Here is a 26,279-nt window from a genome sequence, read left to right as displayed (position 1 = left end):
GGGGCGCAGCAGGAGTTAACCACTGCGCTCCGAAGGCTTGCGGATAGCCGTCTGAAGCCTGGAGAGCGAGAGGGGTCAGTGCACACCGATGCCTCTTGCTCTCCAGGCTTCGCTTCGCTGGAGAGGCGCTGCACAGTTTTCCCTCTCTGCGCAGCGCCCCTTCAGCGAAGCGGGAGGAGAAACGGAAGGGGCTCCATTTCTCCTGCCGCTTCGCTGAAGGGGCGCTGAGCAGAGAGCGGGAGAAATTTTTTCCCCTGTTCTCCCCCTCCTATGGTCCGGTGTGTCCTATAGAGCGAGAAATACGGTATACTTATCCTTGTCTTATCTATCTATCATGTTATCAACCAATAAATTTGTGTACGTTTATTCAATGTTGTGGTCTCTTCCAACTCTATGATTCTATGATTCTATGATTCCAACTCTTAAACTTCTTTATACCAGGGAAATTAACTGTCTCTGGGTGCTGTGGGTGTTATGTTCTATACAGTTGACTTCATTGTTCTGCATTGTTGTAGTAAGGTCAAAGGGAAAAGAAACATAAAGCTTCAGAAACCAGTTGAAAGGATTTTCTTTAAATGCACAGAGCTCTTCAAGACCATGAGTACTTGCTGCTGAATAATATTTTTGCCTGGAACTAAAAGGGTATCTTACTTCAACGTTGGAGCAAAATACCAGATTTGCAAGATGTTTTGTGTTGTATCAAGCTCTCATTCTGCAAAGAAACATGACCCCAGCATGTTTTTTAATTGATCCTGAGGTGTCAGACATTATGCTTGTTACTGCAAGATGAATATGATTCCTCCCAAAGGTGTGGTTTTTTTATTTTTTGTTTTGCCTAAGCTTTGTAGACTTTATCTTCCAAAGATGAATTGTTCAGGTTTATAAGCTTGGCTTATATTATTTTTTCTTTCATGACAGATGAGACCAATGAGTAGGGTAGTATTTGCTCCTCAATGAGCTAAAACACAGCACCTGTGTTATCCTGGTGTAAAGCCTTCCTTCCTCACTATCATGGCTCCTCGGGCAATTACTTCAGTGGTAAGATTTAAATAAATACACGAGGGAATCACATTTCGCTCTTTCATAAACAGAAGCAGGGCCAACAATATATTTTGTGGTCTGAGGTGAATGACAAGATGGCGCCTGAGCTTTCCTCCACTCTGCATTCCATGTAGAAAAAGTGAGTAGACTTTCAGTTGAATATTACTTCAATTCAGGCTGTGGCCTAGCATTCCCTGAAGCACCTGAGGGCAGAAGACTAGCTTAGATGTCTAAAGGCAGCCGGCGTGGCACATGCAGCTCTGTCCACTCCCCATCCTTCAGGATCTGCCACCTGAGGCAGTTGACTCACTCTGTCTAATGCAGTGTTTCACAACCTTGGGTCTCCAGCTGTTTTTGGACTACAATTCCCATCATCCCTGACCACTGGTCTTGCTAGCTAGGGATGATGGGAGTTGTAGTCCAAAAACAGCTGAAGACCCAGTGTTGGGAAACACTGGTCTAATGATGAGGCCAGCCATGATTAGCTTACACAAACACTTGCCTCTATCAAATGGCACAGTTACATAATCTTCAAATCAGTATCACACTCTGCGATTGTACCTATTTTCCAGGTATTCATGGGTACCCTTGTCCCTTTTCAGTCCCTAATATTGATCCTTCTATATCGTGAGAAATATCGAAGCGGCACAAAATAATATCTAGACAAACTCAAACAAGAAAATTGTGCGCTTTGTGCGAATATTCTAGACCTCATTGTATGGCAAGGGTAAGGATGGGACAAATGCTAAGGCTGTTAAATACACTGTTCTGGCTTGTACCGGTGGGTCTTTCTGTACACAACCAACCCAATAATTGAGGGAAATGTGGGACATACTTGAGAATAGGGGTCAGGAACTTGTGGCTTTTCAGACACCGCTAGACTACAAATCCCATTATCCCTGAGCATTAGCAATGCTAGCAGGGGAGTTGGAATCTGACAGCCTTGCTGCAGGCCACTGAGAGCAAATTCCATTAAGCTCTCCTAGAAGCACATCCTTGTATTTCTAGGGACAAAACTATTAACCCAGCACCATTGAACTATGGTTTGAATGGGGTTTGATGGCAATAGTACATCAATCTATCAAATAAACTGTTCATAAAAGCTTGAGTTCCGATGGCTGACAAATCTTCTTTTACTTGTTGTTTTGTTTTGTTTTGTTTTGTTTTGTTTTGTTTTGTTTTGTTTTGTTTTGTTTTGTTTTGTTTTGTTTTGTTTCTTTACAGGTCCTTCCACTGCCCATCACCAGTTCCTACCCCCAACAGAGAAGTCAAGTTTAGGTGAAATATAAACTGGTAAAGGTACAACTAGGCAATAAATCCTTGTCAAAACATGTGATGGCGCAATGCTGGAAAGAGAAAGAAAGAACAGGAAAGCAAAGGTTCATCTAATAACCATGTCATCAGTTGCAAATACGCTGTCCAGTCTGAGAGCATAACTGAATGATAGGCCAGTTCATCCCACCAAGGTTAACAAAGACAAATGGTCTCTGCATTAATGCTGTGCTCTGTCCCTCTCCTCCCACCCCAAAGGGTGGGCAAATGTCAGGCGTGGGTACCAAGAAAGGAAAGAGTAATCTGGTACAATAACTCTGTCTTGTGACACAAGCAAAGGGTTGTGGCTCAGGGGTAAATGCTGCGCAAACAAAATCCTCCCCAGTTTAATTCCCATCATCTCCTAGTGGAACTGAGAAATGCTCCTCTGTGGATCTCTGGAAAATCGCTGCCTGTCCATGGAAACAATAATGAGCTGAATGGACTGGTGTTTTGACTTGGTATGAGGAAGTTTTCTATGCAACTGCTTGAGATTTGGTGAGTCGACTCTGTCACTACGTCAGACGGAAGTTTTATATACACAGCAGAGCCACTGAAAGAACCAGCATGGTCCAAGTGGTTAGAATGCTGGAATTGGACTGGGGAGCTCCAGATTTCCACCTCCATCCACTCATGAAGCTCACTGGGTGACCTCGGGCCAGTTGCTATATCGCCATCTATCCTACCTCGCAAGGTTGTGGTGAGGATAACAGAAGGGCACCTGTGGGGCCGTCTGATCCTCAGAGGAAAGCTGCAAAACAACGACCAATAAAAATGCAAGTTTGGAGAAGGAGACAAGTTCCCAGTTTTGCCTAATTCTGCTTTTGCCACAACAAGCAGAAATCATTCCCAAGCAGAACTGGCGTTTATAGTGTAGAAATGGCAAGTGAATTGCCAAAAGAGAAATAATACATAGCCACATTTAAAGTAAAAGGTAAAGGGACCCCTGACCATTAGGTCCAGTCGTGGCCAACTCTGGGGTTGCGACGCTCATCTCACTTTACTGGCCAAGGGAGCCAGCGTACACTAAGCTGCTTCTGGCGAACCAGAGCAGCACATGGAAACGCCGTTTACCTTCCCACCGGAGCGGTACCTATTTATCTACTTGCACTTTGACATGCTTTCGAACTGCTAGGTTGGCAGGAGCTGGGACTGAGCAACGGGAGCTCACCCCGTTGCGGGGATTCGAACCGCCAACCTTCTGATTGGCAAGTCCTAGGCTCTGTGGTTTAACCCACAGCACCACGCGTGTCCCATAGCCACATTTAGCTACCTTGTAAATCTGGAGGAAAGTAAACGAGTGTTTCTTAGAAGGAGCATGTTTTGGTTTCTGGAAGAGGCACCACTAGGCATCCTGTAAGCAAAATCCTATGATGGTCATTGCTTTTCACAGGTCCGGGCCCGTCCTATTGTCGACCAGAGAGAGGTGATTGCCTCCAGCAGTCTGGCTGAGCCCCTCTGTTGGAGAACAGAGCTATATGTTCTCTGCATTCCCTAAGAAAACTTCCCTCAGGTGTGGTGGAGGAGGCTGTCCTATCACCAATGTTGAAGTAAGACTTAGCTGCCCGGCTATCTGTACATGGAATGCGGTGGGTGCCATCTTGTCATCAGGTAGCAATACATCTTGGGCTGGCACTGCCACAAGTCATGAAAGATGCGTATGAAATTCTGGTAAAACCTAATGGGAGAGGGAGGGGAAAGGGATGGGTCTTCCTCACTGAAGGTTCATCCGTTGACCAAGTCACCTGCATATTTATTTAGAAGAAAGTCAGTTGACTCCAAATGGGGCTTATTCCCAAGTATGTGTTTCGCAGGATTGTAAAACCTTTTTCAAAACCTGGATCTGGTCCTACATCTTGAACTCATTCTGATTTCTAAGAGATCTGCTCCACTTCCCAGTGGGGAGGAGTTGCGGTGGACCGTGTGGCCACCCACTCCCCACCGGGGGGCGGGGGACCTTGTCCCGGCCACGTCAGAGCCCGGCCAGCATGGCCGGAGCCGTTTAAATGGAGGAGTGAGCCAGAGGACTTCCTTTTTGGCTCGCTTCCTCGATCACCCACCCTCCCTCCCTATTTTGCAGGTTGGGCAATGGCCTTGCTATGGACTTCAGTTGGTCACCTTGGTTGTCCGAGGGGCCTGGTAGGAATTTTTCCACTTGGCAAATTGGCACTGGCCACTTGTTTTTTGCCTACCTTGTAGCAATCATCACAACTTTGTTAGGGTTGCGGTTAGGCATTGTTTGACCTTGTGATGGGGGAGGGGAGGTGTGGCCATCACCTGCCCCTCCATGCTTAAGGGTATTCCGTTAAAGGAATCCAAGGGTATAGATCTAGTCTGAAGTCCGGCTGGGGGCTAGGGCCTTGACATGACCCCAATGGGAACACTAGGGGGAGCTTGAGTTGGTTTGCATCGACAGGGCTCCCCCTACCGGTGGCTTACCCCTACTGGACTTCCTGCACAATGGGCAGGGGTCAGATATAGTCAGGTCCAATCAATGCCTAAGCCAATACCGCTCACATTCTGTAATTCAATAAAGTTGTGGCCAAAATTTGCCCAATAACATAAACCTAATATCTGTGTCCTTATGTGAGCTATTTCCAATGAGGGGATGGCTGCGGGGTCTTGACACGCAACAGCCATGCGGCTTTTCTAGGAGTGGGGTGGAGTTAAGCAGTCTTGCTTGCCTTTCTCCCGCCTTCCACCTTTTCCTGTAACAAACAACACCTGTTCTGCCTGAATGTGTGGTAGCAGAGGCAAAAAGCTGAACTGAGAGTTCAGTCCATCTTTGGTATCTGTAAGGTCTTTGGAGCCAGCATGATTGCCCTGTTCGAGATGCCCTGTTGCATTTTTGCCCTGTTGAGAGCCAGTGTGGTGTAGTGGTTAGGAGCGGTAGTCTCGTAATCTGGGGAACCGGGTTCGCGTCTCCGCTCCTCTACATGCAGCTGCTGGGTGACCTTGGGCCAGTCACACTTCTCTGAAGTCTCTCAGCCCCACTCACCTCACAGAGTGTTTGTTGTGGGGGAGGAAGGGAAAGGAGAATGTGAGCTGCTTTGAGACTCCTTCAGGTAGTGATAAAGTGGGATATCAAATCCAAACTCCTCTTCTTCAGTTTGTTATCGGCGACTGGAAGTTGGAGGAAACATTCTTTCCCTTGGCTCAGGCAGATCGGTTCCCATTGTTTTAAATCAAGAAACCTATCTCAAATGCAAAGCATTTTTTCTTCTTCATATAAATCTGTAGAAGATCAGTTAAGATAGACAGCAAAGCATATGCTTGTAGTTGAAGTTCTGGCAGCAGATGTGATGTGCAACCGATGGTCGAGATGTTGTGGTTCAGAGTTGGAAAGCAAATAATTCCTGAGAGGAAGGATTCTACGGTCCTCGGCAGCTGATCCAGGAATAAAATAAATAAGCAATAAAAATCCACTTCCTGTTTTGAGAGTTTGCATTTCATACTGGCAAAATTCACCTACTAAATTCAATTTCATGCTTCCATAAATAAACCTGGCACCTTCTAAAATGCTTCCCCATCTGTTTTACAACTAGGAGCATTTTATTTAAAGCACCCCTGGGATTCACACCAATAAGAGGGGGTATGTGTGTGTGGATTATTTGTGAAGAACACAACTTTTTAACTCGGAAAGAACACAGTAGAATAATCAAAATTTTCCTGAAATTCTCTCATAAATGAATTACCTCACAAGTATTCATGTTTTCCCCTCACTACCACTCACAGTGTGGTTGGTCCTTATTTTTATTTTTATAGTTTTATATACTTATGAGAGATATCTTTATTTTTATAGTGTGTAAATATTTCCCTTTTGCGCTATGTAAATTAGATTGCTTTCCACAAATTGAGTCATCTATAAATTAGATAACGAGCTTAAATAACTAAAACAGAGTACAAGAACAGAGTAAGTGAGGTATATTGACAGGCATTCACCACTACCTTAAATTCCACAGGTTTTTCTTTAAGTTGGACATGAGAACTAAAAGACAATCTCAAAGGCTTCATGGAAAATGAAGCAGGGTTTTAACTTAAAGAGAGATGGAGACTTGTACGTGTTTGGAAGGAGTTTGAGGTGAGAGGCATCAGCAAGAACTAATGGATCTAGTCATTTGAGATCCTTCGAAGCTGGAAGTTTTTTCGTATTGATTTATCGATTGTATTTATAAACCACTTGTTATCCAGAATTTCTAAGCAGTGTGTACATACATGTAGAAAGGAAATGCCCATAAAAACCTGTGATTAATTTTTTTTTTACTGCTGCCTTCCCCAGGGCAGCGCTGTGGGTTAAACCACAGAGCCTTGGGCTTGCTGATCAGAAGGTCAGCGGTTCAAATCCCCGCGATGGGGTGAGCTCCCGTTGCTCGGACCCCATAGTCGCCTTTGACTGGACTTAACCATCCAGGGGTCCTTTACCTTTACCTTTACAGTGGTACCTCGGGTTACATACGCTTCAGGTTACATACGCTTCAGGTTACAGACTCTGCTAATCCAGAAATAGTACCTCGGGTTAAGAACTTTGCTTAAGGATGAGAACAGAAATCACGCGGTGGCAGCGGGAGGCCCCATTAGCTAAAGTGGTGCTTCAGGTTGAGAACAGTTTCAGGTTAAGAATGGACCTCCGGAACGAATTAAATACTTAACGTGAGGTACCACTGTATTCTTTTCCAGTGGCTGAAATAATGTTTGCTTGTTTTTGTTTTATTTAAAAAAACTTACCTAGTTGATTGATTAAATAATACCTTTGGTCCAATTTACTCCTTCAGGATTCCATCAGGTTGGAAGTTTACAATATGAAAATGAAAGCACATAAGCCCAGGATACTGTTTTATGTCTCTAGTTCAAAAGCCAGATAAGAAAGAATAAGTAGAGCAGTGCTGAATGCTGAATGTGGTAACAGCTTTGAAGACTGAGATGCCCATAATAAAAGTGTGTACATTTCGGATACCATTCTGTATTTCAGTTTTGAACCCTGTAGATTCTTTGATGGGTGCCAGGTAATGCAATAGCTGAAGCAAGGCCTCTCGAATACCGTACTCTAGTAGTTAATAATACAGCCTTTAAAAATATTGTTTCTCCTGGCTCCTTTTCCAACGTGTCTTGCCTTCTTTGACAACCACTCACAGAGCTTTCTGCCTCTCAGCTCTCACAGCGAGTTTCTGTTATTTTGCAAACACTGAGCTAGCTTCCATCATTCATTATCAAATCCCCATCTTCACTTCCGATAGCCTTGATCTATCCATCACCCGCTTCCTTACAGTTCTCCAGCTGTTTGAACAATGCCACCTATAATGTTCCCTAATGCTGTTCACTGTCAACAATCCTTTCCCAACGCAGGTAAGAAATCTTATGTTTTTTATTTGTCTCAGGCTGGAGTGTTATTTAACTTGTCACTGAAACAAGAGTCAGACTTTTGTCTGCAAACACGGCTTGTCTTGACCTAATCTCAGCTGATGTTTCTCAATTACAGACTTTGTAACAATTACTGCGGCACTATCTGATTTTATGATTGACACAACATAGAGCTTTTTAAATTAAAAAGAGCTGTGCAAATAAATGTAGCCTTTTCACTTCCACCTCTGTGCTACAAATAACTGAGATGCCTTATTGTTTGATAGTTGTGCTATGCTCATTGCCACAAGGGTTTTCTCACTTTTACTATGCCAAAAGGCCATTTATTTTGACTCCAGGCACAGCTTTTAAACAACTACATGCAAGAAGCAAGAGTTGCCAAATGGTAATAGCTGCAATCGCTGCAAAACAATTCTTTTTTAACATATTACATAGGGAATCATCAATGTAATTTTGACTGTTTGTGTATTTTTTAAACCCCTGAGTATGCTCTTTCAATTACATTGACATTAACTACTCCCCCCCAAAAAATGCAAATCTTCCATGTTAAATGTAAGTAGATAAATATATTAATGGTCCTGTACAATAATTCCTGCACACCCAGCCCAAAATCGAATGTAACACTATTCTTGCTTGCTGGTCACAGGAAAGAAAACAGCTTTCTTTCTTAAGATATGGGGACCCTTCCCCACACAAATATTCAGAAACAAGTTGGCCATAACCAGAGTGACATTTCAGTTGGAGGGAGGGCATACCCCCTGTAATGGTTCTAGGGGTTGCTTGTGTGTAAGTTGCCTTTACTCCTGGCTAGGTTGCCTGGTTGAACCCTTTCTGTCAGGACAGCCTCAAATTCTGTGGCTGCCTCAGTCGCTGGCAGAATCCGTCAGTGGGCGTTTCTTAAACCGCTTCCAGCATAGAAGCTGTTTGACGCCCAGTCTCCTCCCCCTTTGCCTGCGCGGAAGTTTTCTGCGCAAAGTGGGTGTGGGCAACGGAGTACTTGTGCCCTCTCCGCTGGTCTCCTGCGAAGAGCCCTGGAGCCACCTCTCCGATTCCTCCATCTCCACCCCTTCTCCACTGGTGTTATGCTGATTACCTTCCCCAGCGGATGGGCTATCCCTCCTCCTACTAGAACCCTCTCCACCATCGTCCGGGAGCCTCCTCTCCGCCTCCCGCTCCGATGGCAGTTCCCTGACACCCTTCCAACGTATATAAAAACATAATAAAACATTAAACATTTTTTTAAAAAACCTTCCCTATACAGGATTGCCTTCAGACAGCTAGGGATTTAGGTAACTCCATACCCTCCAACATTTCTCCAATGCAAATGGGGACATCCTAAGGAAAAGCGGGACATTCCGGGATCAAATCAGAAACCGGGACGGCTTCTCTAAATCGGGGAAGTTCCTGGAAAATAGGGATGCTTGGAGGGTCTGTGAGGGGAACTGGGGGCTGATAAAATACGAGTTATATTTAGAAGACACCCATGCACAGAGTTTGCTTGATCTACCTGATTGGCTGTGGAGCCAGAAAAAAATGTACTACAGTGGTACCTTGGGTTACATACAGACTCCACTAACCCAGAAATAGTACCTCGGGTTAAGAACTTTGCTTCAGGATAAGAACAGAAATCGTGCTCCAGCAGTGCGGCAGCAGCAGGAGGCCCCATTGGCTAAAGTGGTGCTTCAGGTTAAGAACAGTTTCAGGTTAAGAACAGACCTCCGGAACGAATTAAGTACTTAACTCAAGATACCACTGTACTGTGCACTTGAGTATGGTAGCAAAATATAAAATACTATATGAGTAGTAACCTCATGTACAGAGGGACTCGGGTGACACATTTAGTAAGATGCAAGATCAGGAAGTAAGGCTGCATTTCAAACAGTATACAAGAACTGGAAACAAAAAACCGTATTTTAAGGTTTGTTTTCTCTTTCTATCTTCCAGAATATGCATGGGTGGAAACATCCTTCCACTAGATGTCAGCAAAGCATTCTCTAAGCGCCAGCTGCAATTTGCTTCCAGCCTCCTGTTCCAGCTACATAACAAACTTAATAGACAAGTGTCTTCAGATAAAGCCCTTATAAGGGTAACCATAGAGGCAGACAAACCGTGAGGCTCTTTGATTTGCATTTACTACCATTTGTGTGTGATTTATTTCCCATCAAAGTTATTTATTTTACCTTATGCTTTCCACGTTTCCTTGAAAACTTCTCATTATTAAGTTTTGAAAACTGATTACGCGAGCAATTCTGGTGGTTCGCAATTAACTCCAGGGCCCATTAAAATGAAGATCTCACTACAGTTTGGTATAGTGGACCGGGACTTGGGAGATCAGGGTTCAAATATCTACCCAGCCATGAAGTTCACTGGTGACCTTGGGCCAGTCACCACCTCCGAGCCTGACCTACCCCACAGGGTTCTTACAGGGAATTAAATGAGGAGAGGGAGAGTTATGTACACTGTCTTGAGCTCATTGGAGAAAAATATGGGGTATAAATGTAGTAGTAGTAGTAGTAGTAGTAGTAGTAGTAGTAGTAATAATAATAATAATAATAATAATAATAATAATAATAATATTTTTATACCCCGCCCATCTGGCTGAGTTTTCCCAGCCACTCTGGGTGGCTTCCAACAGAATATTAAAAACACGATAAAACATCAAACATTAAAAACTTCCCTAAACAGGGCTGCCTTCAGATGTCTTCTAAAAGTCAGATAGTTGTTTATCTCCTTGACATCCACAGGGCAGGTGCCACTACCAAGAAGGCCCTCTGCCTGGTTCCCTGTAACCTCACTTCTCGCAGTGAGGGAACCGCCAGAAGGCCCTTGGACCTGGACCTCAGTGTCTGGGCTGAACGATGGGGGTGGAGATGCTCCTTCAGGTATACTGGGCTAAGGCCATTTAATAAATAAATAGACAATTTAGGATTAGAACTGCTTGGGTGTTTTAGAAAAAGTAGCTGCACAAGTAATTGTACATAAGTCCCATTGAAATCATCTGGACTGGACCTTCCATTTACTAAGCAAACCTGCTCCATCACGGGGACAAGCGAAAGAGGACACCTTCACCCGGTGTGGTTCACCTTTATCAAATAGACAACAAAACAAGACAACAACCTATCCTCCCAATGGCATATGAAACATTATGGCTAACCTGGCCCCACAATCCTCCCCAATCACATACACAAACAAGGCACATTGCAACCAACTGAACACAACCAACCAGGCTCTGGACCCTCTCATCTCTCACAATGACAATAAACATTAAATAAAAAATCAAATAAAAGACCTCCTTGTGTGATACTGATACGATACCCTACACAAACGCTATGCAATAGAATGAAAGAATGGTACCCTCCCATCATGGGACGTGGGTGGCGCTGTGGTCTAAACCACTGAGCTTCTTGGGCTTGCCGATCAGAAGGTCAGCAATTCGAATCCCCGCAACGGGGTGAGCTCCCGTTGCTCTGTCCCAGCTCCTGCCAACCTAGCAGTTCGAAAGCACGCCAGTGCAAGTAGACAAATAGGTACTGCTGTGGCAGGAAGGTAAATGGCGTTTTCATATGCTCTGGTTTCTGTCACAGTGTTCCATTGCACCAGAAGTGGTTTATTCATGCTGGCCACATGACCAGGAAAGCTGTCTGTGGACAAATGCCGGCTCCCTCGGCCTGAAAGCGAGATGAGCTCCACAACCCCTTAGTCACCTTTGACCGGACTTAACTGTCATGGAGTCCTTTACCTTTACCTTCCCTTCCCATCTCTCCCCCCCCCCATGATATCTAGAACAACAATGTCTCATACAAAATGTAAATGAAATATGAAAAAGACTCTATAAATAAAAAATGGAGATGCTGTATGTACTTTCCCCCCTTTATTTGTTTGTTTTGTAACACAAGAAAACCTCCAATAAAAGCTAATCGAAAAAATCAGAGACAGTTTGACCATGGATTTTCATGGGAGCAGGAACATAGAAACAGATCAATTGTGTTGTGAATGTTTTGTAGGCAACAGACTACGTTATCAGATGTGACTCAGCCCTCTTGATAATTCTGATGAAAAATGCTGTTGCCTATAAAATGCACTTTTATGTATTAACTATTTTATGTGTGTGTGTGTGTGTGTGTGTGCGCGCACACACACACACAGAAAGTGAGAGATTCTTCACAGAATTAACACAGATCTTTGCAGAATTAACAATCCATCAAAAATCATATAGGAATTAAACTCTTCCGAAAACATCTGTGTCGATTTGAGATACGCTTTCCTGAAGAATTGTTGTTGATGTACGAAATAAACACAAACCATCTATCGATAAATGAATCCAACTGTGTTTGGCGGACAGACACGTGTATTTGTTCAGGCAATTGTCCATCGAGTCTAAATAACATAAAAAGTTGTCATATACCAAAACAGACTATTGGTCCATCTAGCTCACAACTGTCAACACCAGGTTGAGGAAACTTTTTAAATCTGATGTCCACATTCCCTTCTGGTCAACCTTGCAAGGGCATCATGCCAAGTGTGGGCAGGCAAAACTGGCTAGAGCAATAGATGTGAATTTTGTCTTTCTGCAAGTGGCTAGATTCTTCACGCTCACATCTCTCCCTATCTCCCATCTAGATGAGCAAGAAGTACAGATGGCTTCTGTAAGTCCAGGGCTGTCCCTGGAAAATAGGGACACTTGGAGGGTCTATCAGGGGTCAGCAGGGGACCTGTCCACTGTCCCTCAGACCTTGTGGAGGGGCCAGACTATTTTTTTTGGGGGGGACGACGAATTCCTATGTCCCACAAATAACCGAGAGATGCATTTTAAATAAAAGGACACATTCTACTCATGTAAAAACACACTGATTCCTGGAACATCCGCAGGCCAGATTTAGAAGGTGATTGGGCTGGATCCGGCCCTCGCGCCTTAGTTTGCCTACCCATGGTCTAAGACATTCACCAGATTCAGTCAAAACTCAAACCAAATCAAGCTGATTTGGGAAGATCCAGAGTCTGACTGTGGTGGGTTGAGACAGTTCTGGATTAGGCCTCCTGGAACAATCTGGGGGTGTCAGTGGGCAGGGCATTGGGTGGGAAGAAGGAGAAGCAGGCAGCCTTTTCAAAGAGCAGGAGGAACAAGCTACAGAAGCAGACTCTAACAGATTTAAAAATGGGGTGACTCGAAACCTCAGAGGTCGCAAAAGGAGACCTAAGCATCAGACCAGGAAGGGGAGAAGACGCAAAAAACAACAACCCCCAGTTCCCACCCCAGTACTACCAGTTCGTCACTCACAGTCATTGCCATGTGACAATAGTGACAGCTGATGCAGGAGTCGGTTTGAGGGACAGCTGCAAATGAGATATTTTCTGATTCCTTCAAATTATCGGGCAACACCAGGTATTTCAGCTAGTCCACATATAAGTGAGTATATGATAGTTCTCTGAATTGATATTCCTAACTTTGGTTGAAATTGTGTTACAGGTTTTTTAAATTTAAAAATGTGTCTGTCCTACCCCAAATGATCCGCCATTGTATGTGTATAGCTAAACTAGGGCTGAAAAGGATTAGATTCTGGACCCAGATACCCAGTTTCTTCAAAGCAAATCCCTTTTGATTTTGGTAAATCTTGCTTCTCAGGAACTTGAGGTTTAGTAGGGATAAGTGTGGAAAACAATCTTGGAGAAAAGGTGGAACTTACAAATTCAGCAAATCCAAATCCAAAATAGCCAATGAATCACGGCTGTGCGGTTTTTATTACAGCTTTTCTATACTACAGCAGGTTGGCTTAGCGTGAGCTTGTGCAAATATTTTCTTTGATTTCGGAGCAGATGGTTTGATACACCCAGGGTTTTACTTTGACTTTATAAGATGTAGAGATGCAGATGGGCCATTTTATAATCCATTTTATTACACCAGAGCCATGAAGGAAAAAAAAGACATCCAGGAAGCACAAGCCATCCTTTTCTGCGTATGCGGGCTAGCCATGCACTTTGTGAGAGTTTCTTGTCAGGAGCAGGGACAACAGATACCTCCATGGGGAAACTGTGGCCCTCCAAATATTGTTGGATCTGTGTAAGGGCATCATGTTCATGGCAATAACAGGTTTGTTTGTTTATGGAATTTACCGTATTTTTCGCTCCATAAGACACACTTTTTTACTCTTAAAAAGTAAGGGCAAATGTCTGTGCGTCTTATGGAGTGAATGTGTGGTCCCTGGAGCCAAATTGCCAGAGTGCGGCACGCTCTTGGGCTGCTCTTTGGTGGGGGGGGGGGACCCGCGCTCCTCTGCCGGCAGCCTCGGCTTCCCCCTGCAGCCCCAGGAAGCTTTGGAGCAGCGGGAGGGCTGTGTGCCCATGCCCTGCACTGCTGAATGGGGGTGGGGGTGCTACTCTGCCGCAGCCTGCCCTTTCCCCTCAATTTTTGGAGCAGCGGGCAGCCTGCCCCATACTCCTGGGCTGCTGAATGGGGGGTGGGGGGGTGCTGTTCTGCAGCAGCCTGCCCTTCCCCTCAAGCTTTGGAGCAGCAGGCAGGCTGTTCGCTGAGAGAGGGAGGAAGAGGACTGAGAGGAAAAAATGTGTCATTAGCAATGCTTTGGATGGAAACGAAGATGGTATTTTACATTAAGATAGCGAAGAAAGTGATGTCAGTGATTGTGAGCAACTGAGCTTCATAAATTCTGATTCTAGCAGTGATGAGTTCTTGGGGTTCACAGAAGACTAGAAGAGTACTCAAACCTTAAAGTCTCTCTTCATTTGTTAATGACAGTGATGATGGTTCTTAATTGTTGACTGCTGTTCACTTTACATGGCTGTAATATGATTCTGATATACCGGTTGTTTATTAAATACGGTGGTTTATACAACATTTGATTTGGGATATTTTTTCCCTTGTTTTCCTCCTCTAAAAACTAGGTGCGCCCTATGGTTGGGTGCGTCCTATAGAGCGAAAAATACGGTAGATTCCTTCATTCCTCCCAAAGGAACCCCAGGCAGCAGGTTGGTGGGCCTACTAAAGGTGTCAGATGAACCTCCCTGGGGAGAGGTTTCCACAAATGGGGAGCCACTGCAGAAAAGGCCCCGTCTTCATGTTGCCACCCTCCAGACCTCCTCGTGGGGAAGGCACATGAAGAAGGGCCTCAGAAGATGATCTCTGGGTCTGCGTAGATTTGTATGGAAAGAGGTGGTCCTTGAGGTATATAAACTTGTGGAAGCACATGTCACATTTTCTCCCTCCCCACCCCCCACAATAAATCTGGGCAGATAGCACACATACATGCAATCAAGCGCATAAATGCATACACATGCAAACTAAGCTCCATGCTCTGGATGCTATTTCACAAATCCTTCTTGTATATTGCATTTATTAAGATTTCTACTTCAAGAGGACTACAGAAAGGCATTGAATGCCAAAGCTGTTGGCACCCTGACTTAAGGTGAGCTCACACATAGATTTTTAACGATGACTGACAGTGATGACTTGCCTGTGTGAAAGAGTTGTCCACAGATCAAACACCGCATACAATGCTTCCCACACCCCGTCACACATCATCTCAGATGTGCTTTTCAGTAAAGGCAGTTGGCACATCCAGCTGTGAACCATCTAGCGAAAAACCACCAAGCAATAAGATGTGCTTGTTCATGTTCTGTCAGAGTGGCATGAGAGTTGCCATTGCTGGATCCCATACTGGATACTAGGCTGCTGTTTTTGGGATTTAAAGTTCCCAAATCAGCATGTGATGCAAAAAGTGAAATTCGTTGTGACAAGATATTGCAATTTGAAAGCAACGGTTTTGGAATAAGAATTCTTCAAGTTAATAGCAGCTATAATTTGACGTTGGCGGCTGTCTTGAGACTGAGATGTGCATTATAACCTGCATGCAATTAAACATGCAAATTAGTTGCAGGTCCATCTTTCATGAAGAATCTGCAACGTTCTGTATTCCCCCAAAGTGGCAAAGTTTCTGTCATGGTATCTCTAGAACTATACATGAGATACTAATTCTGAGGCTTTGATTGTCACTTTAAGGAAACTTAAGTGAAGTTCCTATGTCTGCAGTTGGGAAATACCTGTCTAATGACATAATAATAGTAATTATTATTATTATTATTATTATTATTATTATTATTATTATTAATACCCCACCCATCTGGCTGGGTTTCCCCAGCCACTCTGGGCGCCTCCCAACAGAATATTAAAACAGAATAAAACATCAAACATTAAAAACTTCCCTGAACAGGGCTACCTTCCGATGTCTTCTGAAAGTCAGATAGTTGTTTATTTCCTTGACATCCGATGGAAGGACGTTCCACAGGGCGGGTGCCACTACTGAGAAGGCCCTCTGCCTGGTTCCCTGTAACCTCACTTCTCGCAGTGAGGGAACCGCCAGAAGGCCCTCAGAGCTGGACCAACCCGAATGTCATAACACTGTTGCAAGCTTTTGAGTTTTCCAGAACTCTTCATCACATAATATGTAACGCAAAGCAGCGGTGGGGGTGAGGGAGGGAGGGAGGGAAGAGGATGATGGTGGTGGTGGGGGAACAAAATGGGGAAGTTTCTAATTCTGGTGTGAATGACTGGCCAGGGGACCAGTGCCAGGTAGCTGTCATCTTATATATCACAAAATGCAGTGCCTGTTGTTGGCATAGAGCCTATACATTTAGAAGCCCTATGAGCATGGGGCATTCCTCCATCCCATCTTATTAGGAGATCTGGAAAAGGCACGGGCTGCAGTCGACGAGAAGCTGAGTCGTCGTCCAGACTTTTCTTAGATATCCCTTCCCTTCACCCAATCCCAGCGAAATAAAATACTTTCTTCTGGAAACAAATGTTCATGCCCGAAAAGCACCTAGCGTGCGTGCCAATAAATCATGCGTGAAGCCGATAGAAAGATACAGTTCTGTAACGCTGGACACATCTGTTAGGTGTTCATAAGCCCGCAGAAGGTTGCTATATTGTTGCATCACTACAGGAAATATTATATCAAAAAGCTGGCTCTGCCGTTGCAGGTTGAGAGGAGATTCCAATATCTCTTCCAGATGTACAGTGTTTCGGCTCTGAAAACCTGATTGTTCCTCTGTTTCTGTGCTCCGTGGAGGCAACCCTTTACACAGAAGGAGGGCTTTGAGGTGGGGGGGACTCCGCTGATTCATTCTGCTACTTCTTCACCAGTTGGGAATATCCACATTTTGTTGCGGCCTGGAGAGATATAAAAAAATATGGGCCTGTAGTTCTTTGTGAGGGCTACAGAGAGCAATGCATGTACATTACTCCCAGCATAGGTTTGGAGCTTCTGTATTCCAGTGACATAACGTTGCGAAATAGGATGAAAAGGGCATCCATCAGCAAGCCTGGAATTTTGAAAACGGATGCTTACTATTACGACCAATGTCGAGAAATATTGGCTAGGTTTAAAATGGGATGTGTTTCACTGCCACTGTTCCCACTATAATAACATGGCAAAAAAGAAGAAGTGTTGATGGAACATTGGACCTGGGCAGACAGAGGTTGCCAAGGTGATGGGGTGTGAAGTGGCAGGAAAAGAGTGTCCTTAGCAAGGTGTGCTGGGAAAAAGAACAAAGACAGAGATCCATCTTTGGCAGGCTGGCTGAAGGGAGATTGGGAGAGATGCCTTTGACTCCAGTGCTGCACTGTGTGGGGGAACAAGCCCCTCTTGAGAAGACCATGCTGTAAGATCTGGACCCCCCTCTGTTAAGTTGTGGGTGAACATATCAGACGACACAGCGATTCTTCAAACAGCTCTTGTTTATTCACAGGCCAGAACAGAACTGAACTGAAGGGTTCAGCCAGCCTGCTTATATAGAGCTCCACTACAACGGAACTGTAACACTTTCCGTAACTATCCAATCACTGAACGTCACTTTCAATCCCTTATTTGCATATGTGGACCTGAGTGAAAACTATCTACAGTATCCCCCTGCTGGCCCAGGGTGAGAACTTCAGTACATAACACCCTCCATCCAAACTCAGGTGTAAATATGTGAAGAAATCATATTTCTTAAAGCTAAGACAGCCTCTGCTGCAGCTTCAATTCTCCAAAGAAGAATAGACCCTGGTTGAAGTCCAAGCCCCCTGAAATTCTCTGTGTGGCTCAGCAAAGATTAGGGTGGCCTGTAACAGTATATTGGGTGCAGGACGTGGGTGGCACTGTGGTCTAAACCACTGAGCCTCTTAGGCTTGCCGATCAGAAGGTTGATAGTTCAGATCCCTGTGACGGAGCGAGCTCCCGTTGCTGTGTCCCAGCTCCTGCCAACCTAGCAGTTCAAAAGCACACCAGTGCAAGTTGATAAATAGGTACTGCTGTGGAGGGAAGGTAAACGGTATTTCCGTGCACTCTGGTTTCTGCCACAATGTTCTGTTGCACCAGAAGCGGTTTAGTCATGCTGGCCACATGACCCGGAAAGCTGTCTGTGGACAAATGCCAGCTCCCTTGGCCTGAAAGTGAGATGAGTGCCGCAGCCCCCAAGTCTCCTTGGGCTGGACTTAACCATCCAGGGGTCCTTTATCTACCTTTTTTACCTATATTAGATGCCACTTTTTATACATAGACAGAGGACTGCTGATGTGATGAAAGGCATTTGCATGTGCGGGTTTATATTTCAGGGTACCCACCATCTTGTGTTTTTTGCCCTTCTGGCACATTTGAGGTTTGTTTTTATTAGTATAGAAACCCACCAAATCTGAACAAGAGCAAACTATTTGGTGTCATAATCAGCTCATATGCATCAGATGTTTAATAACGTCCTCGTAAAGATATATATTTTTTAAATGCATCTACAGGTTGCTTTTGATCTTGTACCCAAAAACATTCACCCAAAAATCTGGAGGCTGTTTACTTTCCCAGCTAGCATCTGCAAATATTAATGACATTTCCCAGCAGAAACCTTTATGCATTTAAACGCCATTTTCTTTTTATTACTTTGGCCTTCTGTTTGTATTTTAATTCTCATATTTTCTCAGGCAAGTTAGAAGTTCACACAGCAAGGCAATGAGGCAAAAATAAAGTCTGTGGCCTATGGGGTTGATTACATGTTGGACCTTGAGTACGATCCATATTCATAACTTATAGGATCATACTGATCTCATTTGAGGTTGATTGCGAAAAATGATGGTATGGAAGAAAAACTGGTCAACTGATCCAACTTATTAAAATTTATGCTAGTATGTCCAGATTCTATTGGATCTGTTTATGCCTGCCTGGGGTCCATCAGAGATTCTACAAAATTCATTTCCAAATAAATTTGGCTGAGAAATTTAGAGAAGATTTCTTAGCATCTCCCACCTATGGCATGGGCTGCTTTGGGCTGGAAAGATTCATGCAGGTGTATAATAGTGTGAATAAGAGACTGGAAGTCACTGGTTTGAATCTTACCTGTGCCATTTTCGCAGCCTCCCCCTCCCCATCATTGCCATTGGCAATATGTGGGGGTGGAATAATAAGAGTTTAGCTTAAAGTTTCATCCACATCTTCTTTGATAATTTGTTTGGGGTGTGAGGACAAAATAATGTCTCTGCAAACAAATATAGGGCAGGGAAGAAATATCCCTGATTTCTTCCCCCAAGGGGGCCTGCTGCTTATCTCCATGATCTTAGTGAAGTAGCTAAGGGCTGTTTTTTGGTTTTTGAAAGGTGGTGTTAACATTACAAAGAACCCCCTTTGTAGCTTCTTGCTGGCTGCACTTTCTCAAAAATGGCGCAGTGTTGTGTTGCATCATGCCATGAAGTTGCATTGCATTGCTCCCAAGACTTTCCAGAAAGTGCAGCAGATAATGGTGAGAAGCCATCTCTTTCTGCAGCCTTCCATGAGCTGAACCTACGGGTGTCACGGTCCGTGTTATGGGCAGTCGGAGTCCCGGCTTGGTACGTCAGGACCGGGGTAGAGGTCGGGAAGGAGGAATCAGCAGTCCAGGGGTCAGGAAGCCAAGAGTCCACGAATCAGGAAACCAGGTGTCAGGAAGCCAAGGGTCCAAGAGTCAGGATGCTAAGAGTCCAAGAGCCAGGATACCAGGAGTCAGGAAGCCAAGGGTTCAAGAGTCAGGATACCAGGAGTCAGGAAGTCGAAGCACAGCTAGGTGGGTAGTGTGTTGCTGTGACAAAGAGCCAGAGGAAATGCTGGTCTTATATATCCTTCCCGGCCCTTGCCAACAAGTGCTACGATTCTTCTGTCAAGCCTCACCTGTGCGGCTGCGCTTTGCCCTTCCAGGCCAAACTCAGGAAGGCCCTAGTCCTGCGAGGCCCTACCAGTCACAGGGCCTGGCCCCTGCATGCACTCCTGGCACTGGGAGTGCCTTGGGAATTATACCCTGGCACTCCCAAGGCATTTCAGGAAATGCAGCAGGAGGCAGGGCAAGCTGTCTGTCATTGGCTACATTCCCTGGAGCACTTTGGGAGCAAAGTGACATCACGTCGCATCATGCGCAATGTGTCTGAAGAAGCATGGCTGGCAGGAAGTAGGAGGAAGTGCCTCACACCATGTGTAGTGTGGTGCTAATAATAATAATAATAATAATAATAATAATAATAATAATAATAATAATTTATTATTTATACCCTGCCCATCTGGCTGGGCTTCCCCAGCCACTCTGGAAGGCTTCCCCCAAAAATATTAAAATACTGTACTACATCAAACATTAAAAGCCTCCCTAAACAGGGCCGCCTTCAGGTGTCTTCTAAAAGTCTGGTAGTTGTTGTTCCCTTTGACATCTGGTGGGAGGGCATTCCACAGGGCGGATGCCACTACCGAGAAGGCCCTCTGCCTGGTTCCTTGTAACTTGGCTTCTTGCAGAGAGGGAACCTTACTGCATGAAGAAACCTTAATGCATGGAGGAAGCTCTACATTGGCCCTAGTCATCTTATAAGGTTATGGATCGTCCTCCGTCAAAAAAGGTAGTTCACAGAATTCCTACCCCGGACGACGATACTGCATAAAACCACACCCCTAAATGCTGGGGAAACTGGAGGGAGGATTGCAGCAGCAGCAATAATAATAATAATAATAATAATAATAATAATAATAATAATACTGGCTTAATTTATAGCATAGGGACGCGGGTGGCGCTGTGGGTAAAATCTCAGCGCCTAGGACTTGCCGATCGCATGGTCGGCAGTTCGAATCCCCGCGGCGGGGTGCGCTCCCGTTGCTCGGTCCCAGCGCCTGCCAACCTAGCAGTTCGAAAGCACCCCCGGGTACAAGTAGATAAATAGGGACCGCTTACCAGCGGGAAGGTAAACGGCGTTCCATGTGCTGCGTTGGCTCACCAGATGCAGCTTGTCACGCTGGCCACGTGACCCGGAAGTGTCTGTGGACAGCGCTGGCTCCCGGCCTATAGAGTGAGATGAGCGCACAACCCTAGAGTCTGGCAAGACTGGCCCGTACGGGCAGGGGTACCTTTACCTTTACCTAATTTATAGCATAGTTTTAAGGATTATAATAACTACATTATGTGTGGGGTGTGCATTGAGCACCTGAAAGTGGTGTACAAATGAATGTCATGCGCCTCACTCTGCCTGGTTGGGAAGCACCACACCAAAATAAATCAGCCCCACATGGTTTGTGTAAAATCACTCTAGGTCTGCAATCCTGCATCCATTTCCTTCCATGCGAGTTTATTGGATTTCAGGGTGAGGTTTTGTGGTCAAAGACCCATACATTTTCCAACTGGTGACTGTGCTGCGTTGCAGCACACCCCAACAGCCCATTAGCAGACTACAATACTAAGAAGGGAAGGAGGGACTCAGGTTTATTCACTTCCAGAAAAGGAAGCCTATTTAAAAAGGAGACGTGTGCTCTCCAGCAAAGGTGACAAACCATAGAAGGATTTGAAAACAAAACAAACCACACGCATGTGGATAAACTCATCCTGCGTTTCAAGTTAGGCTGTTAGTTTTGCAAGCAGGGAATCTGACTGTTTGTGTATGCATCCTTAAGTACATAATAGGTTATGAGGAGACTGTATAAACAGAGTGGCTGTATTTTAAAATTAAATATTAAATTAATCATTTCTATCAGCTCCAGACCGCAAGGAACAGTTGCTCTCTAATAGTTAAATGCCATTTAGATTTCAAGGGCTTTGATTTATTGGAAGAAACCTGCTGGGCAGAACATACTGTGGAGCTGATTAATGTCAGTTTCTGTCATCAGTTTCCACTTAGATTCTTGGCCAGCTCCGATATCTCCTCCCTTAAGGATCCAGAAAGAATTCAAGGCCTGATCCAAGAGCCTTTGCTGGCATGGGGTTTGCAGAATGTGGTGCTTGCAAAATCAAGAAGATGAATGGAAGTGGAATTTCATGTTCTCCACCGGACTTGTTTATGTAACTCATTTCTCTGGAGAAAGCTGTCCAACGCTGGGACCACACCAGCAAGGGAAACAAATCAATAGCATGTTCACTGGGTTTGTTACAGATGTCTTGCATTTCCTTCGCCGCTTTTATATGCTCCCTCGTAGGTTGTCAAAGGAGAAAATGTCTAGAGTAAGAACGCAGAGCTACTATTGCTGTCTAGATTTACATTCATCACCGGACTCGTACGTTTCCTCTTACAAATCAGTCGATTGTAAATGCTGATAAGAAGAATAGACATCCGTTGCCTAAACTGAGTTAGTAAAAGAAAGAAGGGAGAGTTCTTTATGATCTGAAGTGTCGGGCTTCGTTAGATGTGTGTGCATTTGTCTGAAAGGGTAGTATTGGTTTTTCTTAAATATTATCTCTGCATACTTCTGCTCCTTATTCTTATTCGTTTACATGAAACTTAAGTTCTTAACTATATCAGGGCGGCGTAATGTGGAAATGAGAGTCCCATCCTGCTATCAGTGAAATGTGAGCAGTAGTCTTATGGCATAGGACAAGTAAAGCTGATATGAAACAGAACATGCTAAACTCTGTCAATAGTTCCCTCGACTGCCAAGAAGCTGAATGAATCTGGGAAATGAGAGAGTGTTTGCCATGGGTGAAAAAGTTTGAAAAACTCTCTGGTAGTGATAACAATGTTGTTGCTTTTACCAAGTATATAGAATCATAGAATCATAGAGTTGGAAGAGACCACAAGGGCCATCGAGTCCAACCCCCTGCCAAGCAGGAAACACCATCAGAGCACTCCTGACATATGGTTGTCAAGCCTCTGCTTAAAGACCTCCAAAGAAGGAGACTCCACCACACTCCTTGGCAGCAAATTCCACTGTCGAACAGCTCTTACTGTCAGGAAGTTCATATAGTGACTGGACAAAGTCCATGCTTGAAAGGAACTGTGCAACAATTGGAACACCCATTGACAATATTCATCTCTAGACAATCAAGCTGGTATTTGGTCACAGATGAGTATATTTTGCCTGGAGGCTGTGTCGTAAAGTTGCAGACCTTGAAGCCCTGTACAAACGCAACATTCTTTGAGCAACGGGACCTCTCAGGAACCACATCCATCACATTCTCTTAATACAATTTCCCAGGATCTGAAGGCAGTGCTGCATTGATTAGCTGGTGCCTTTTACATTATGAGAAGGACCATCATTGGTGGTGGAACACAGGAATTAAGTCCCAAGCTAGCGTCACCTATTGTCTGAAACTCTAGACAGCCACCGCCTGTCAATCAATACCTAGACAATACTGAGTGAAATAGATAGATGCTATAAAAAGCAGACTCCAAGAGCCTTCCTCCTGTTTTTACTTGTACATCCCGTTTTTTGATCTAAAACAGGGGTAGCCAAAGTGTCCCCCACACAAGACGTTACTGGACTACAACTCCCACCATCCATGACTACTGGCCAATGTAGCAGATGGGAGTCAGAGTTCAACAGCATCCGCAGGGCATAAGATGTCTGCTATACCTAATTCATAAGGTCTCACAAGATGGTTTGTGGTTGTAAACCACTTGAAACGCCAGAACACAAATTTAAACAATTACTAAAAACCACAGACAAATAAAACACCATGTTCAAACAGCTGAAGCAACAGCTGGCAAATAATAACTGATTAGTTAGACAGTGGAAAAGCTAGCAAGGAGAAAAGCAAGAATAGATTTCCTCAAATGTTCGCAAATAGCCTTTGGAAAAAGAGTGGCCTTCATCTGGTAGTGAAACGCCAACAAGGAAGGGATGGGGTTCTATGGAGCCACCATTTCAGAAAAGGCCCTGTTTTAGATGACAGCTCTAGACCAGCCTTTCTCAACCGTGAATCCCACCAAGGCGAGAGTCGGGTGCAGGTCTGCAATAACTCACAAGGTATCAGTGAAGTTAACTCTTTATTCAAAGAAACCGAAACAGAGCAGGCCTAGGGATCACAGCAACCCTTCCCAATAGGTCTTGCCCCAATTAAGCAGTTGCAAGGACTGAAGGTCCTCACCTTCCCATTGCTCTCTAAGTTTCCTCCTCTAGTTCCTTCCCGAGCAATCTGAGACTCCATCAAAGCATCTGTCTTTGTTCTGCCCTCTTCATACCTCTTCTGGTTCTAGGAGACCAGCAGGGAGAGGAGCTGGTCACCACAGGAGAGGGAGACCACCTGGCTTCTTCAGCAGCCTGCCTCATCTCTGTCTCTTATCCCCCCTCCTCTCTAGCCTCCACTTCTGCCTCTGGTTCTGGACTACTCCCTGCCACAGCCTCTTCCTGCTCACTAAACCCTGTTACCTCTTCAGCTTCTGAAGTCACAGTTATCCTTGTCCCATAGCTTATATGTCAGTTTTGTCAGTTCTGCATTTTGCCAGTTCTCTTTTTCCCCCCCAATAATTTTTTTTAATTAAGTTTCATACAAATAAAACACATACTGTAAAACAAAAGTAATATAAAAACAACAAAGATATATATATAACAGCAAACACATAGACAACACAAATTAATTGATTAGTTAAAATTCCAATCTCATAAACATGTTATTTAACTTCCTCTAGTCCCTCCCATCTGAATTTCCTTGTATCTGAGTGTCGCAGCTTTCCAATATCATTATTCGAAAACAATATTCCATTTAGAATCAGATTTCTTAACTTTCTTAAGATTATAGGTCTCATTTATTTAACTAACTCTTAATTTAATCCTAGGCCTGTTTAGTACTTTCAAGTAACTTCAAATTTTTGATATTACAATATTTATTCAAATAGTCTTTAAATTTCTTCCAATCTTCTTGATATTCCTCTTCTTTCTGGTCGCGGATCCTTCCGGTAAGGTCAGCTAGCTCCATAAAGTCCATCATCTTCATCTGCCAATCTTCCACAGTTGGTAATTCTTGCGTTTTCCACTTCTTGGCTATTAAAATTCGAACAGCGGTTGTGGCATACAAAAATACCTTTACATCTTTCTTGGACAATTCAGGACCTGTTATTCCAAGGAGAAAGGCCTCTGGTTTCTTTATAAATGTATATTTCATAATTTTTTAAAAATTCATTATAAATCTTTTCCCAGAAGTCTTTCACCTTGGGACAAGTCCACCACATGTGATAAAAAGTACCTTCCCTTTCTTTACATTTCCAATATAAATTATCACAATTATGATAAATCTTAGCTAATTTAACAGGGGTCAAATACCACCTATACATCATTTTCATTATATTTTGCCTTTTACATCGTACATGCAGTAAACTTAATTCCTTTCTTCCATAACCTCTCCCAATCTTCCATCATTATATTATGTCCTGCATCTTGTGCCCAGTCAATCATAACCGATTTAACTTGATCATCCTTTGTATGCCACTCCAACAACAAATTATACATTTTAGACATATTCTTGACATTAGTGTCTAACAACTCCGTTTCCAATTTGGTTTTTTCTGTTGCAAAACCATTTCTCTTATCAATCTTAAATAATTCATTCATTTGGTAGTACTGAAGCCAATTCACTTTACCGCCATATATCTGGAGGTCTCAGGGCTGTTCACAGAAAATATCAACAGAAAAACCACAAAATATATAATCAGAATATAAGCAACAAGCCAATAACCCCCCTTCCCGCCAAAAGAGCCACTGTCAGGGAGCATTATCCGCACAGAATGCTGATGCTAATGAGAAAGTCTACTTACATCTCCATCCACTTTCTCAGTTGCTGAATGATCAAACCAAAGGAGATGGCGATGCCTCTAGAGTCCTAGCGACCAAGGAGCCAGCATAGGGAGGTGTCACAATGAAGGGCGTGTCACAAGGACCTCCGCAACCTAGCAACCACCAGCACTCAACTGACACTCCTCTCAACTGACACTACCAAGTTTCCTTATATGGCTTTTAATCCATGTTCAGCCCCAACACATTTTAAAAGGGTATTGGATGTAAATCAGTTCTCAGCATTCTTATTATCCAACTACAGTTCCCAGCATTCTTTGGGGGAACCGGTGTACTTTAATGTGCGTTGGCTGTGCTTTAAATGTAGAATTTGGATCTGCCCTGAATCAACGCTCAGGATACTAGGATGTAAGCCTGTTTCTGACTTGACAAATGCAGGAGGAGGCTGGGTGCACCCTAGGGGAGAGAAAACCACTGCCACTCCTGTTTTAACATTACATTTATATATGCAGCCTATGGGAGCCATGAATAGTTTCAGCATAAAATGTAAATAGTTAGCATGCTGCTGAAAGGGGATTCAAATAACAGTAA

The 26,279-nt window shown here is 44.1% G+C and overlaps 2 long non-coding RNA genes across 2 annotated transcripts; one reads left to right on the top strand and one right to left on the bottom strand.

The window, feature by feature from the left end:
• The first annotated feature begins 7,441 nt into the window (after positions 1-7,441).
• LOC310673479 lies at positions 7,442-11,602 on the top strand. The gene is made up of 3 exons (XR_014509059.1): positions 7,442-7,695; positions 9,655-9,819; positions 11,295-11,602. It is a non-coding gene; the product is annotated as an uncharacterized lncRNA (long non-coding RNA).
• A 10,164-nt stretch (positions 11,603-21,766) lies between these two features.
• On the bottom strand, positions 21,767-25,777 carry LOC310673436. Its single transcript, XR_014509008.1, has 2 exons — positions 25,712-25,777; positions 21,767-22,306 (listed from the first exon to the last, which is right to left on the bottom strand). It is a non-coding gene; the product is annotated as an uncharacterized lncRNA (long non-coding RNA).
• Between the last annotated feature and the right edge of the window lie 502 nt (positions 25,778-26,279).

This window comes from Podarcis tiliguerta (genome assembly GCF_965153285.1).
Source record: "Podarcis tiliguerta genome assembly, chromosome: 3".
NCBI classification, from domain to species: domain Eukaryota; kingdom Metazoa; phylum Chordata; class Lepidosauria; order Squamata; family Lacertidae; genus Podarcis; species Podarcis tiliguerta.
The sequence above is the reverse complement of the archived record's forward strand: the minus strand, read 5'-3'. Positions and strand labels throughout refer to the sequence as shown.